The sequence below is a fragment of the Mobula birostris genome, chromosome 19 (assembly GCF_030028105.1).
Source record: "Mobula birostris isolate sMobBir1 chromosome 19, sMobBir1.hap1, whole genome shotgun sequence".
NCBI lineage: Eukaryota > Metazoa > Chordata > Chondrichthyes > Myliobatiformes > Myliobatidae > Mobula > Mobula birostris.
Window position 1 is genome coordinate 31,952,787 of NC_092388.1, and position 14,229 is coordinate 31,967,015.

The 14,229-nt window shown below is 46.1% G+C and overlaps 1 pseudogene; it reads right to left on the bottom strand.

Annotated features, from left to right (window-relative positions):
* Positions 1 to 10,257: 10,257 nt before the first annotated feature.
* LOC140212296 (C-X-C chemokine receptor type 6-like) lies at positions 10,258 to 14,014 on the bottom strand (annotated as a pseudogene).
* Between the last annotated feature and the right edge of the window lie 215 nt (positions 14,015 to 14,229).

The following is a 14,229-nucleotide window of genomic DNA, read 5'->3' on the forward strand; positions in this document are numbered from 1 at the left end:
GGGCTTTGTGGCTAAGTTTGCTGACGATACGAAGATAGGTGGAGGGGCCGGTAGTGCTGAGGAAAGGGAGAGTCTGCAGAGAGACTTGGATAGATTGGAAGAATGGGCAGAGAAGTGGCAAATGAAGTACAATGTTGGAAAGTGTATGGTTATGCACTTTGGCAGAAAAAATAAACGGGCAGACTATTATTTAAATGGGGAAAGAATTCAAAGTTCTGAGATGCAACGGGACTTGGGAGTCCTCGTACAGGATTCCCTTAAAGTTAACCTCCAGGTTGAGTCGGTAGTGAAGAAGGCGAATGCAATGTTGGCATTCATTTCTAGAGGAATAGAGTATAGGAGCAGGGATGTGATGTTGAGGCTCTATAAGGCGCTGGTGAGACCTCACTTGGAGTACTGTGGGCGGTTTTGGTCTCCTTATTTAAGAAAGGATGTGCTGATGTTGGAGAGGGTACAGAGAAGATTCACTAGAATGATTCTGGGAATGAGAGGGTTAACATATGAGGAACATTTGTCCGCTCTTGGACTGTATTCCTTGGAGTTTAGAAGAACGAGGGGAGACCTCATAGAAACATTTCGAATGTTCAAAGGCATGGACAGATTGGATGTGGCAAAGTTGTTTCCCATGATGGGGGAGTCTAGTACGAGAGGGCATGACTTCAGGATTGAAGGGCGCCCTTTCAGAACAGAAATGCGAAAAAAATTTTTTAGTCAGAGGGTGGTGAATCTATGGAATTTGTTGCCACGGGCAGCAGTGGAGGCCAAGTCATTGGGTGTCTTTAAGGCAGAGATTGATAGGTATCTGAGTAGCCAGGGCATCAAAGGTTATGGTGAGAAGGCGGGGCAGTGGGACTAAATAGGATAAAATGGATCAGCTCATGATAAAATGGTGGAGCAGACTCGATGGGCCGAATAGCCTACTATTGCTCCTTTGTCTTATGGTCTTATACTGAATGAATTGAGCAATATTTTGAAACAAATGAAATAACCAATGAAAAATGAGTGTCAGTTTTGCTAAGTGTAATAGGTGGAAAAGTATACACTTTGCTTAGAAGTTTGATTGCTCCAATCAAACCAATCAAAATGAACTTTGCTGATATCATGAAAGCACTGCAGGAATATTTGGAACCAAAACCATTGATGGTTGTAGAATACCTTAGGATTCACAAGTGGATTCAAAAGAAAGGTGAGTCCATTTCAGCTTAGGAGGCAGAACTGAAGAAATTGTCTGAACATTGTCAGTTCAGTGAAAGACTTTTGATGCACTGAGAGATCATTCAATTTGTGGAATTTTACAAGAAGACATTCAAATGCAGCTCCTAACTGAAATAAAACTTAGAAAGAGCAGTTGAAATCACTGTATCAATGGAAACAGCACACAGAGACGCAAGTGAATTGCACAAAATTGCAACATCTAAACAAAACTTGCCTGGCTTTACAAATTGTGCTACTGTTGTGGCAGGGGGTCACATACACCAAGCCAATGTAGATATAAAGGCGAAATTTGCAAAAAAAAAGAGCAATAAAGTAGGAGAGGCATGTTGCATAGACAAAATCAAATGGACTGCACAGGGAAGAGAAAAAATTTAAAAGTCAAGTTTCAATTTCAAAATGAGCACTAATCCGCATACAGTTTAAAAATCTGATAACAAATGACACAAGACTGGGTACTTGAGGTTTAATGTATGAAAACTAACAAAATACAAGCCATATATGTCATAGTCCGGTCTGTGAATCCACATTCCGGTTCACGGTCCGGTTCACGGTCCGGTTCATCGATTCGTATTCTGGGTTCTCCCTGTTTTCCCTGGTTCTGTTGGGCTCCTTAATCGAGGCACCCAATTCTAGTTTCGGGCTGGCTACATAAATAGCTTCAGGGTTCAGCTTCTTTGTTCCCTTCCCCTCCCCATCCAAATCCCCAACAGTTTACCTCGGCAGTCACCTCGGCAAGTATCCTCAGCAGTCATCCTGGCCCTGTGTCCTAGAAAGCATCCCGGCCCTGCGTCCAAGAAAGGGGCCCAGCCCTGCGTCCTAGAAAGGGTCCCAGCCCTGCGTCCTAGAAAGGGTCTTGGCCCTACATCTTAGAAAGGGTCCTGGCCCTACGTCCTGGAAAGGGTCCCGGCCCTGCCCTCCAAGAAGGAGTCCCGGCTCTGTACCCAAGGGCATAACCAAGCAGAGTCCAAGAGCTGAGCCTAGCCTAGTCCAAAGCTGAGTCCTGCCCTGGAGTTCCATGTCCTGCCCAGGCATACCTCACCCAGCCCAGGAGTACCTCGCCCAGCCCAGTGCTAGAGATTCCTCGTCCTGTGCTGGAGTTCCCTTGTCCTGTGTTGGAGATCCCCCGTCCTGTGCTGGAGATCCCTCATCCTGTCTAGGAGTCTCTTGTCCAGTCCAGGCATCCCTCATCTAGTCCAAGCCACATCCAAGAACCTCGTCCAGTCCAAGCCACGTCCAAGAACCTCATCCTGTCCAAGTCAAGGCCTTGTGTTCTTGTCCTGTCCATGTGCCTCGTCCTGTGCAGGATTTCCACATCCAGTCCTGTAGCCACGTCCAGTCCTGTAGCCATGTCTTGTCCTCGCCTAGATCCGTGGTCCGAGCCTGAGACAAGACCCAGGTTCCAGGTCCCTGTCCAGTCTGTGGCTCAGAGTCCTAGCCCAGGCTCCCAGTTCCAAGTTCCTTGTCCTGGTCCCACTTTCCTAGTCTTAGTCCTAGTCCAGGCCCGGTGTCCTCATCTCGTCGAGGGCCTGTGTCCATGTCCAGCGTCTTTTCTTCCTGACTCCCCTTGCTTTCTTGTTAAACCTTGTCCTGTTCCTAGTACTTCAGTGTCTGTGTCTTGCATTTGGGCCCACTCCCAATGCCCTCTTATGACAATATAGCTTACACCAGAAGTGAACCACAAATTAATTAAAATGGAATTGGACACTGGCTCGACTGTTTCAGTCATTCCACAAAATGAGGTTTAACAGTATGTTAAACATACTGAAGTTATTCTGCAGATATCCAACTAAGGATATATACCGGAGAAAAGATAACTCCTGTAGGAATGACATTTGACACAGTGAAATACAGCAATCACAATCCACATTGGGATTGTATGTGATAAAAAAAAAACTGGCCAGCATTCTGAGCCTATGATTGGCTAAGATGACTACACCTTAACTGGAGATCTGTCCACCATTTTCAAGCCACTTCCCCTGGAATAGAGTCAACTGAAAGCGAATTTAAAAAGGTACTGGATGATGTCACAGCAATTTTCAAGGATGGCATTGGAAAACAAATATATCAAGGGTAAAATAGAGTTAAACGAAAATGCCATACCCAAGTTTAACAAAGCCTGTTCAATTCCTTATACCACCTTTGACAAAGTAGCTAGTGAGTTAGATTGCATGGAGGCTGAAGGAATTCTTTCCAAGGTTGAATGGAGCCCATGGGCAATGCCGTTGGTCCCAATAGCCAAGAAGGATGAGTCTATCAGGTTCTATAGTGACTTTATGTTCACTATCAACCCAATGCTGAAAGTAGATCAATATCCTCAACCCAGTATAGAGGATATCTTTGCAAACCTTTCTGGAAGAAAACACTTCTGCAAGGTGGACTTAGCTAAGCCCTACCAACAGATGGAGATGGAAGAAGAGTCCAAAGTGTTTCTCAGCATAAACACACAGAGATAAACTTTTCTCGTAGTTCAGCTGGGTGCAGGTATTGATTCTAACTTAAGAAGATGGCAGAGTTTGTCATCAAAACTTCAGTTAAAATCAATACTTGTACCCGGCTGGAAGCACAAAAAATGTTTATTCATCATATACGCTGGGAAAGCACTAGATCCTTTTTGACATAAAGAGAGCTTTATTGCTATAATAGGCTTATTTTCAGAGTAGCTTCTGCACCTGTACTCTGGCAGAAAGCTATGGACTGGGTGCTACAGGGTTGCCCAGGCACTCAGTGTTACCTAGATGACATCATTGTTCCCATTGGGGATGACAAGGAATATCTCCAAAATCTCAAGACAGTGTTAGAAAGATTAGAAGATAGGTGCAAATCGTAATGCATCAATTGTGAATTCTTTAAACCAAGCATCACTTACTGTGGTCACTCCATTGATGCACAAGTGTTACACAAATGTGCTGAGAAAATTCAAGCAGTGGTGCATGCCCCAAGGCCTAAGGACATGTCACAGTTATGTTTCTTTTTAAGATCTGTCAATTATAATAACAGGTTCTTGCCAAACCTGGCTATTGCATCCCACCCCTTGAATTTATCATTAACAGACTAGGAAGAAATGACAATGGACAAAGCAGTGTGAGGTAGTTTTCCAAAAGACAAAAAGAAAATGGTGATATCAGAGACTGTACTAACATTATTATCCATATTGTCCAGTGAAGCTTGCCTGTGACATCTCAGTTTATGGTAATGGTACAGTCATGTCACATGTTATGAGTGATGGATGTGAACACCCCTTAGCCTTTGCATCACATTCTCTTGCCACTGCAGAGAAAAATTATGCACAGATTGACAGAGAGACCTTGAGTCTAGTCTGGGGTATAAAATACTTCAACCAGTACTTGTATGGGAGAGAGTCTGCCCTCATTATTGATCATTAACCACTAGTGTCCATTTTCAGTCCACAGAAGGATGCTCCACTAACAGCGGCAGCATGAGTTCAGAGGTGGGCTCTGTTTTTTGGAGGACACCATTACAAGATTGAATTCAAGAGGATGACTAATCATGGACTTACTGATGGAAATACCTGAAAAATTTACAAAAGAACACACTCCTCTTGATGTATTCTCTCAAATGCAAATATAAAGTCTCCCTATTACAACAGAGATGATCCAAAGGAAAACCATAAAAGACCACACACTGTCTCAGCTCTACATGGCCACCAAAACCTCCTGGGAGGGGGGGAGAAGATGGTGGTGTGACGGCAGCGTGCGCGGCCACTTCAGTGATGATATCTGTTATCTGTCAAGTAGGGGACCGTGCACAATTCTGATTTGATGGCGATAGGCGTGACAGCACAGAGGAACATCTTGAAAATTTCTGAAATGCCTGCTTTGCTGCCACTGCTACTGTGTGGTAACCAGAATCTCTGGAGCTGAAGGCCTCGAAATCCTCGGCTTTGCATGTTTCAGCGGCCGGGGAGAGGTCGAAGACGCTTGGCAGAGGATGGCGCTCAGGAGTCTGTATCGGAGGGGCTGGTCGGAAGCTCGGAGTTTTCGGACGGATGAACTCAGTGTCGGCTGTGGTCAGGTGCTTCCAAGGTATTGACAAGTTGACGGTGCCTGGAGGTTTATGGCAGGGAGTTTCTCCCTTTTGCCGCCTGCTATCAGGGACTCGGGAGTCGATCGACTCGGGACTTTGAGACTTTTTTCTACTGTGCCTATGATCTGTTCTTCATCAAATTATGGTATTATTTTGCACTGCTGTAACTATATGTTATAATTATGCGGTTCTGTCAGTGTTAGTCTTTAGTCTGTCCTGTTTTCTGTGATATCACTACAGAGAAACATTATCATTTCTTAATCCATGTATGCATTTCTAAATGACAATAAGAGAGGACTGAGTGTTCTCATAATCTAATCTAAATGAATGCAATTTGCAGCAGAAATTCCAGTTCCCTCATTTTAACCAGTGCCGGGATGAACTTGCCCTTGAAAGGGGTTACCTTATGTGGGGTCTGAGAGTTGTTGTACCATTCATGCTGAGAGCTAAAGTGTTAGAAGAGCTACATACCAGTCATCTAGTTCAAGTTCAAGTTTAATTGTTATTCAACTATACATGAATGCCTTGTAATACAACCAGATAAAAGAGCTTTACTCCAGGGCCAAAGTGCAAAACCCTGTACCAACAGTCATAAACAGCACAAGGCACAAATAGCATATATAAAATAACAAGCACAGTAAACTATCAGTAAACTATAGTTACACACAAAATATATATAGCCCAAGGCACTGGTTCCATGAAAATTGTAGCCGTCTGCATTTGAATACAGTACAGTTTGTCTTCTGCCGAGTGAACACTGGGGGCAGCACCGACTCCAGTTCAACACCATGCCACACCACTCCGTCACTCTGGTGGAGTGCAACAACTCCAACACCTCTCTCCTGGGCAGCTATAAACAGGCAAAACTGCAGCTTGAGGCCTGGTGCTCACTATGAACAAGGCCACTCAACTCCCTCACTGTCATGGTCCTGTCTGTGAAGTCTGCATTCCGGTTCACGGTCCGGTCCATCGACCCTTGCTCCAGATTTTCCGGTCTACCCTGTTTCTATTCCTGTTGAGCACCAATTGTGGCAGCTGATTCTCGTTGGGGCTGGCTGCATAAATACCTTCAGAGACCAGGGCGTGGCTGCTGCATTGTTCTCGTCCTTACTCCTTGTATCCCTTCCCTTGCCTTCTGTTTCCTCACCTGAAGCTTTGCCTTGTCTTGCTGGTAACTCTCGCCTCGCCTGAAGTTCTTGTCTCGCCTTGCACTGCCTGAAGCCTTGCCTTGTCTTGCTGGTAACTCTCGCCTCATCTCGCCTGAAGTCTCGTCTTGGAGCCACCCTGTACCTAGCTCCCTTCCTGTCCCTTGCCTCCACTGGGTAAGTCAGGCCATCTTGCCATTACCCTGTGGTTGGTTCTGTCCCTTCCTATCCCTTGCCTCCGTCGGGTAAGCCAGGCCGTATTGCCATTACCCTGCGGTGTGTTGTGTTCCTTCCTGTCCCTTGCCTCCACCGGGTGGAGATCAGCGCCCTGCCCAGGTGATCAGCGCCCTGCCCAGGTGTACCGTGCCCTGCCCAGGAGTACCACACCCTGCCCAGGAGGAGCTTCAAGACCTCAAATCTCTAGCCAAGCCTTGCCTCAAGTCTCTAGCCAAGCCTTGCCCCAAGCCAAGCTTCAAGACCCCAAGCCGCAAGCCTCTGGTCTCAAGCCTCACCTCAAGTCTCTGGTCTCCAGCCTTGCCTTAAGTCTCTGGTCTCCAGCCTCTTCCTGCCTGCCAGCCAAGTCACGTCCTTGCCTAGTTCTAGGGTCCGAGCCAGAGGCAAGACCCAGGTTCTGGGTCCTTGTCCAGTCTCTGGCTCAGAGTCCAAGCCTGGGCTCCTAGCTCTCTTGTCCAGTCCTGTTCCGGGTTCCCTGTTTTCATGTCCATGTCCTAGCCCTCGCTCTGTATCCTAGTCCTGACCCTAGTATTTCAGTGTCTGTGTCTTGCACTTGGGTCCGTTCCCAGCCACCCCTTTATGACAGAACAATCCAGCCAATTCGTTTTCCCTCTTGCCACCTGGGGTTCCCTTCTGTTAAATACCCTCCCACCCGCCCGGGTCGTCCACAGTCTGGATAGCCTGTTTGGTCACCAGGAGGCTCCCGTAGTGTGGCGGGGGGGGGGGGGGGTTACTATCATGGTCCGGTCCATGAAATCTGCATTCCGGTTCACGGTCCGGTCCATTGACTCTTGCTCCAAGTTTTCCGCTCTACCCTGTTTCTGTTCCTGTTGAGCACTAATTGAGGCAGCTGATTCTCGTTGGGGCTGGCTGCATAATTACCTCCAGAGACCAGGGTGTGGCTGCTGGATTGTTCTTGTCCTTACTCCTTGTATCCCTTCCCCTGCCTTCTGTTTCCTCGCCTGAAGCCTTGCCTTGTCTTGCTGGTAACTCTCGCCTCGTCTCGCCTGAAGTCTCGTCTTGGAGCCACCCTGTACCTAGCTCCCTTCCTGTCCCTTGCCCCCACCGGGTAAGTCAGGCCATCTTGCCATTACCTTGCGGTTGGTTCTGTCCCTTCCTGTCCCTTGCCTTCGTCGGGTAAGCCAGGCCATCTTGTCATTACCCTACGGTTGGTTCTGTCCCTTATTGCTTACCTCCGTCGGGTAAGCCAGGCCATATTGCCATTACCCTGCAGTGGGTTATGTTCCTTCCTGTCCCTTGTCTCGATTGGGTGGAGATTCGTGCTCTGCCCAGGTGATCTGCACCCTGCTCAAGAGTACCATGCCCTGCCCAGGAGGAGCTTCAAGACCCCAAGTCTCTAGCCAAGCCTCGCCTCAAGTCAAGCTTCAAGACCCCAAACCGCAAGTCTCTGGTCTCAAGCCTCACCTCAAGTCTTAGGTCTCCAGCCTCATCCTGCCTGCCAGCCAACTAACGTCCTTACCTAGTTCTGGGGTCCGAGCCAGAGGCAAGACCCAGGTTCTGGGTCCTCGTCCAGTCTCTGGCTCGGAGTCCAAGCCCAGGCTCCTAGCTCTCTTGTCCAGTCCTGTTCCGGGTTCCCAGTATTTGTGTCCATGTCCTAGCCCTCACCCTGTATCCTGGTCCTGTCCCTAGTACTTCAGTGTCTGTGTCTTGCACTTGGGTCCATTCCCAGCCACTCCCCTTATGACAGAACAATCGAGCCAACCATGGACCCAATGACACAGACACCGTCATTTTTCCTCTTGCCACCTGAGGTTCCCTTCTGTTAAATGCCCTCCCACCCGCTAGGGTCGTCCATAGTCTGGATAGCCTGTTTGGTCGCCAGGAGGCTCCCTTAGAGGGTGGGGGGGGGGTGCGGGTACTGTCATGGTCCAGTCCGTGAAGTCCGCATTCCAGTTCACGCTCCGACTCCATCGACTCTTGCTCCAGGTTTTCTGCTCTACCCTGTTTCTGTTCCTGTTGAGCACTAATTGAGGCAGCTGATTCTCCTTTGGGCTGGCTGCATAAATTCCTCCAGAGACCAGGGTGTGGCTGCTGGATTGTTCTTGTCCTTACTCCTTGTATCCCTTCCCCTGCCTTCTGTTTCCTCGCCTGAAGTTGTCGTCTCACCTTGCATTGCCTGAAGCCTTGCCTTGTCTTGCCGGTAACTCTCGCCTCGCCTGAAGTTCTTGTCTTGCCTTGCATTGCCTGAAGCCCTGCCTTGTCTTGCTGGTAACTCTCATCTCGTCTCGCCTGAAGTCTCGTCTTGGAGCCATCCTGTACCTACCTCCTTTCCTGTCCCTTGCCTCCGTCAGGTAAGCCAGGCCGTATTGCCGTTACCCTGCAGTCGGTTCTGTCCCTTCCTGTCCCTTTCCTCTGTCGGGTAAGCCAGGCCGTATTGCCGTTACCCTGTGGTGGGTTCTGTTCCTTCCTGTCCCTTGCCTCCGTCGGGTGGAGATCCGCGCTCTGCCCAGGAGTACCGCGCTCTGCCCAGGAGTACTGCACCCTACCCAGGAGGAGCTTCAAGACCCCAAATCTCTAGCCAAGCCTCGCCTCAAATCTCTAGTCAAGCCTTGCCCCAAGCCTCTGGTCTCAAGTCTCTAGTCTCCAGCCTCGCCTCAAGTCTCTGGTCTCCAGCTTCATTCTGTCTGCCAGCCAAGTCACATCCTTGCCTAGTTCGGGGGTCCGAGCCAAAGGCGAGACCCAGGTTCTGGGTCCTTGTCCAGTCTCTGGCTCGGAGTCCAAGCCTGGGCTCCTAGCTCTCCTGTCCAGTCCTGTTCTGGGTTCCCAGTTTTTGTGTCCATGTCCTAGCCCTCACCCTGTATCCTAGTCCTGTCCCTAGTACTTCAGCGTCTGTGTCTTGCACTTGCGTCCGTTCCCAGCCACCCCGTTATGACACTCACCACCTGTCCTGCCATCCACAATATATCATGCTTGCAGCTTTCCACATTAACCAGTGTCTCTGATGCCACTCTGACGCAGGCAGCACTGCAATCCACACCGTGTGCAGCTTCTTCAGTTTCTCAGCCAATGACGGTGCAGTACTTTAATGTCCAGCAAGGTCTGGTGATCATAAAAAATACACCTGCAAAAAACACTGACACCTTTGGTTCGCGCCATAGAAGCCACTGCGTCTGGGTGTGCCACCACCCTACCAGAACTCTAGGCATTGCCAAGATAAAAGCATTGGCTCGAAGCCTTGTCTGGTGGCCTGGGAGAGATAAAACTGATATAGCAGCTGTTCAGGATGCCAACACATCTAGAGCTGTCAGAACCACTTCCTGCAGTCATCTACAACCGCCTGAATCTGAGACTGTTTCACAGCCACAAGTCTCCCTGAAGCAGAGTGACCCCTCTTGTCAGGAAAGACATTATCCCACAAGATTCAGAAATTCTCCATGGTAATTAAATATTTTGGCCTGAATGAGACAATTTAAAATTTACTATGCTGTGGATGTCTATATAGTAGTTTATTTTATATTGCATAATGTGTACATATATATAAGAAAAAGAAGATTAGAATTAGAAGCTGATATTCTACCTTTTGAATGCTAAAACAGGACACTAGGAAAACCTTCATGGAGTTCTGGACCATTTCACATGCTGATATTTCCAGAATCTTTTACAAATGAGAAGTAGTTGTTTCACTTATGCACGCTCTCTGAGGTGGCGTTTCCTACCTAGTTTTCAGATACACAAGGTTGTTTTTGACCGATGCATCCAATATCTTTTAAAATCTTCCAAAAATTGTTTCTGAACTTCACTCCAATAAATACATACAGAATAGGATTAAGATAGCAGTGAACAAAGGCAATGCTCTCTTATAACGAATGCATACTTTAGATTTGCCTGGAATTCACAAGTTCTGCTTTCTTGCCTTCTTCACTGACCATTGCAACATTGAATGGGAGTTCATAAATCATGAAAACAATTACAACTACAACTATAACCTTTAATGATTTACCTTTCTGAAAGCCCTTGGCATGGAGCAGTTTGTTTGCAATGATTGTGTAGCAAATGATCATTGTCACAAAGGGTATCAGAAATCCTAGCACCATCTGTGTTATGCAGACTCCTACTTTGATGATGTCTGAATTAGGTGGATAGTTCACATGGCATACAGCTTTACCAGTTTCTCCAGCACTTGTTTCACGTAATAGAAATTCTGGAAGAGACAGAATGATAGCAAGCATCCAAACCCCTCCACAAACAAACATACCATGTATAATTTTATATTTAGGCATCTTTGTTGCTTGGACAATGGCATGATACATGTCAATGGGCATACTAAGTATAAGCATAACTATAGAAGTTTACAGTGTACATACAATTTACAACTTTGCACATAAAAGTTCCAAAAGCCCATCCATAATATGCATCTACTGTCCAGAGCGGCAGGGTGCAAAGTAGCCAGAAGTCAGCAATTGCCAGATTCAACATGTAGAAATCTGTCATACTCTTCAGTTTCTCATAAAGGACCTTTGCCACAATGACCAAAGAATTGCCAGAAGCCCTGCCACAAATATGGTTACATATAAATTGGGCATATAAACTCACTTAAAATGTATAACTTTGGCATTATTACAAAATATATGTGTATCAAAGGGAAATGTGTTTTCATCATAGTCATAATATCCATAACTACTATCTTCCATAATGAGGCACCAGGAACTGAATCTGCTGAATGCACCTGAAATAAAGCAAAGGGACCAGTTATACAATGGGTCTGAACCTTAGCTGCCCCATAAAGAAGATGAGCACAATGTACTTGCTAATCAAACATAACTCATTATTTTATTAACTAACATGATAAGCACTTATTTTAACAATTTTTGCTGTAAAATATTACAGTTGTAAAGAGTTGAGGGGGAGGACTGAGAGTAAAATTAATTGTTTTAACACTTCATCTTTCTATTCTGGATTAATAAGGAGGTTAATAGGTTCTTGATTAGTAGGGGCGTCGACGGTTAAGAGGAGAAGGCAGCAGAATGGAGTTAAGGGAAAATAAATCGGCCATGATTGAATTGTGAAGCAGACTCAGTGGGCCGAATGGTGTAATGCTGCTCTTATATCTTATTGTGTTGTGTGTGTTCGTCCATCGTCATTGTCGATGAGGACCTCGACACTATTTGATGGTTTTGAGACTAGTGCTTGATTTGGATTTAAGTGAGGGAGAGTTGCACAGCGTCAGCCTCACTCTCTCTTCCCAATTCCCATCTGGATCGAGTGGCAAGACAGAGTCGAGATGGCTGGAGATGGGACTAGGCGCAGTGGATGACCAGGACGTCTTCTGTGTCTTGTCCTGCTCTACACGTTCCACGACGCTTGCAGAGACCGCCTTCTTAACTGTTGGACCTTCCATTGGTCTCGTCCGCTCAATCCGCCGGAGTCTGTCTTCACATGCTGGGATAGACAACTCCCTGTCTCACCAAGGGTTTGAGACCCGTCGGCTACTCTCACCTAGTTTAGCCAGCTAGTCGAAGCCGTTACCCGGGGTGTGGCCGCTGTCGCATGCAAACAGCTACAGGGAGCCACAGGTGAGAGCTGAGTGCCAGGTGGAGACCAAAGGTGGACTAACCGCCAGAGGTGCTACCCCTCCCTGACACCCCATACACCCCATATCTTATTACTCACTTTTGGATGAACTCAAATCTAGTATAGATAGTTCTGCTTTAACACAATAATTAAGTTCTAAAGAAATGTCACATTACTGAAAACCATTCTGGAGCAGAATAGGCTATAGTTACCTTCAAAGTACAGATTTTGCTGAACATGGTCATACAATGACCAATATAGCCCATATAATGCAAAGAGTGTTCTGAATACCACCAAGAGCGTTAAAACCAATCTGCATCATGGAAGCATGCACTATAGCAGGACTGCCTGTACTTTGTTAATCCTAATTGCGATATTTTATGTTTTCGCACATTCATTTCAACTGAAAGAAATTTTTTAAATGGCAGTCACCACTTAAATTAATCTTTCAATGCACATTTAAAATGCATTTTTTAAAAGTAAACATTGAAAGCAGCTTACCACAATTGTGGAAAATTACCCAACAGTTAATATGTATTGCTTGCTTTGAGTGATATATACTCTATCTCACTGCTGCATACCGCAAGAGAACTGAAACAATATTTGTTGAAGATTTTGCTTGATCTACAGAGAGAGGAAGTATATTCATTACTTTTACCACGAAGTTTTTCTGGTAGTCCAGTGCTGTATTGCAACTCGAAACAGTTGGGTAGCTATTCTAAAGAATTTGAGTTTGCTTCTCTTTTATGACTTTCATAAAGTAATGAAACCCAATCATTTTGTTCCACTGCACCTCAGTGCATCACAGGTTTTTCTCCTTTCATTGCACCTTTTGAAAATAGTAACTAAATCTGGTCCTTTGCCTTTATTTCTTAGAACTGTGAATGACTTCTAGTGCCTCTGTAAATCTTGCATTAAGAATGTTTGCACGAGGAATAATTCTAGCATTTCTGGTCCCTTTGCATACTTTAAACCCTGTATAGTTAATTACTTTAGTTAATTTGCATTCTATCCATTCAGCAGCTTGCTTAAAATGCGAGTCCAGAAATGGGGGTTGGGGTAGAATTTCCTTAAGAATATAAAAATAAAAGCAGTCGTAAATCATTCAGTCCCTTGCTTCTGCTCTGCCATTCAATAAGATAAAGGCTGATTTTTGCTTCATTGCATATTTCCATTTTAGACTTGAATATGCTCAAGGAATGAGCCTCTACGTCTCTCCTGAATAGAGAATTCTAAAGCTATCACTCCCACCTGGGTTGTAAAAAAATGTTTCTTCTCATCTCTTCTGAATGGCAAACTGTATTTTTTCAAATTTGTGACTCCCTGATTCTGGATACCTCAGCCAAGGGAAATATCAATCCTGCATTTGTCCTGTACATCTATGTTAGAATTTTCACTGATTTTGCCTCTCTTATGTTTGTAAACTCCCTGAAGGTCTAGGACCAGTATACCCAATCACTCCGCAACCTCATTTATATGCCAGCAAAGAAAAAACCCTTGTGAATATTTCCCACTATCACAAAACATCCTTGGGTAAACGTCCTACATATTCAGCCGGCACCCGACCTTTCCAATTCAGCCTGGCGTTTAAATTGATCAGACATCGGGACTTCCTTCGCTTTTGGGAATGCCACGACTCTGCTCCAACCCTGGCTTCAGTTGCCAGCGCCATGCCTCACCTGCGTCTCTGCCTCCACCACTCCTTGCTTCGAACACCCTTTGCTCTCCACTCCGTTGTTAGGATCGCTCGTTATGAATAAAGAGTTAATAATAAGGTACTCAGTAGTTTCCCTTGTTTTGTTTTCTGCTTCCTGTGAGAAGTCACTGGGCATCACCAGCGCCATCTCAAACTGGAAGCCCAGCTGAACCTGACGCCAGCCTCCGTGACAGAGATCACAGGGTCACCAGATGCTGCAGGGATTTGCACAGGTGCAGCTATATTCTCCCTTTCAAAGCGGGGATAAAGGGCATTTAGCTCATCTGGGAGTGAAGCATCACTGCCATTCATGATATTACGTCTTGCCTTGTAGAAAGTCATGGACAGCAAACCCTGCAAGAA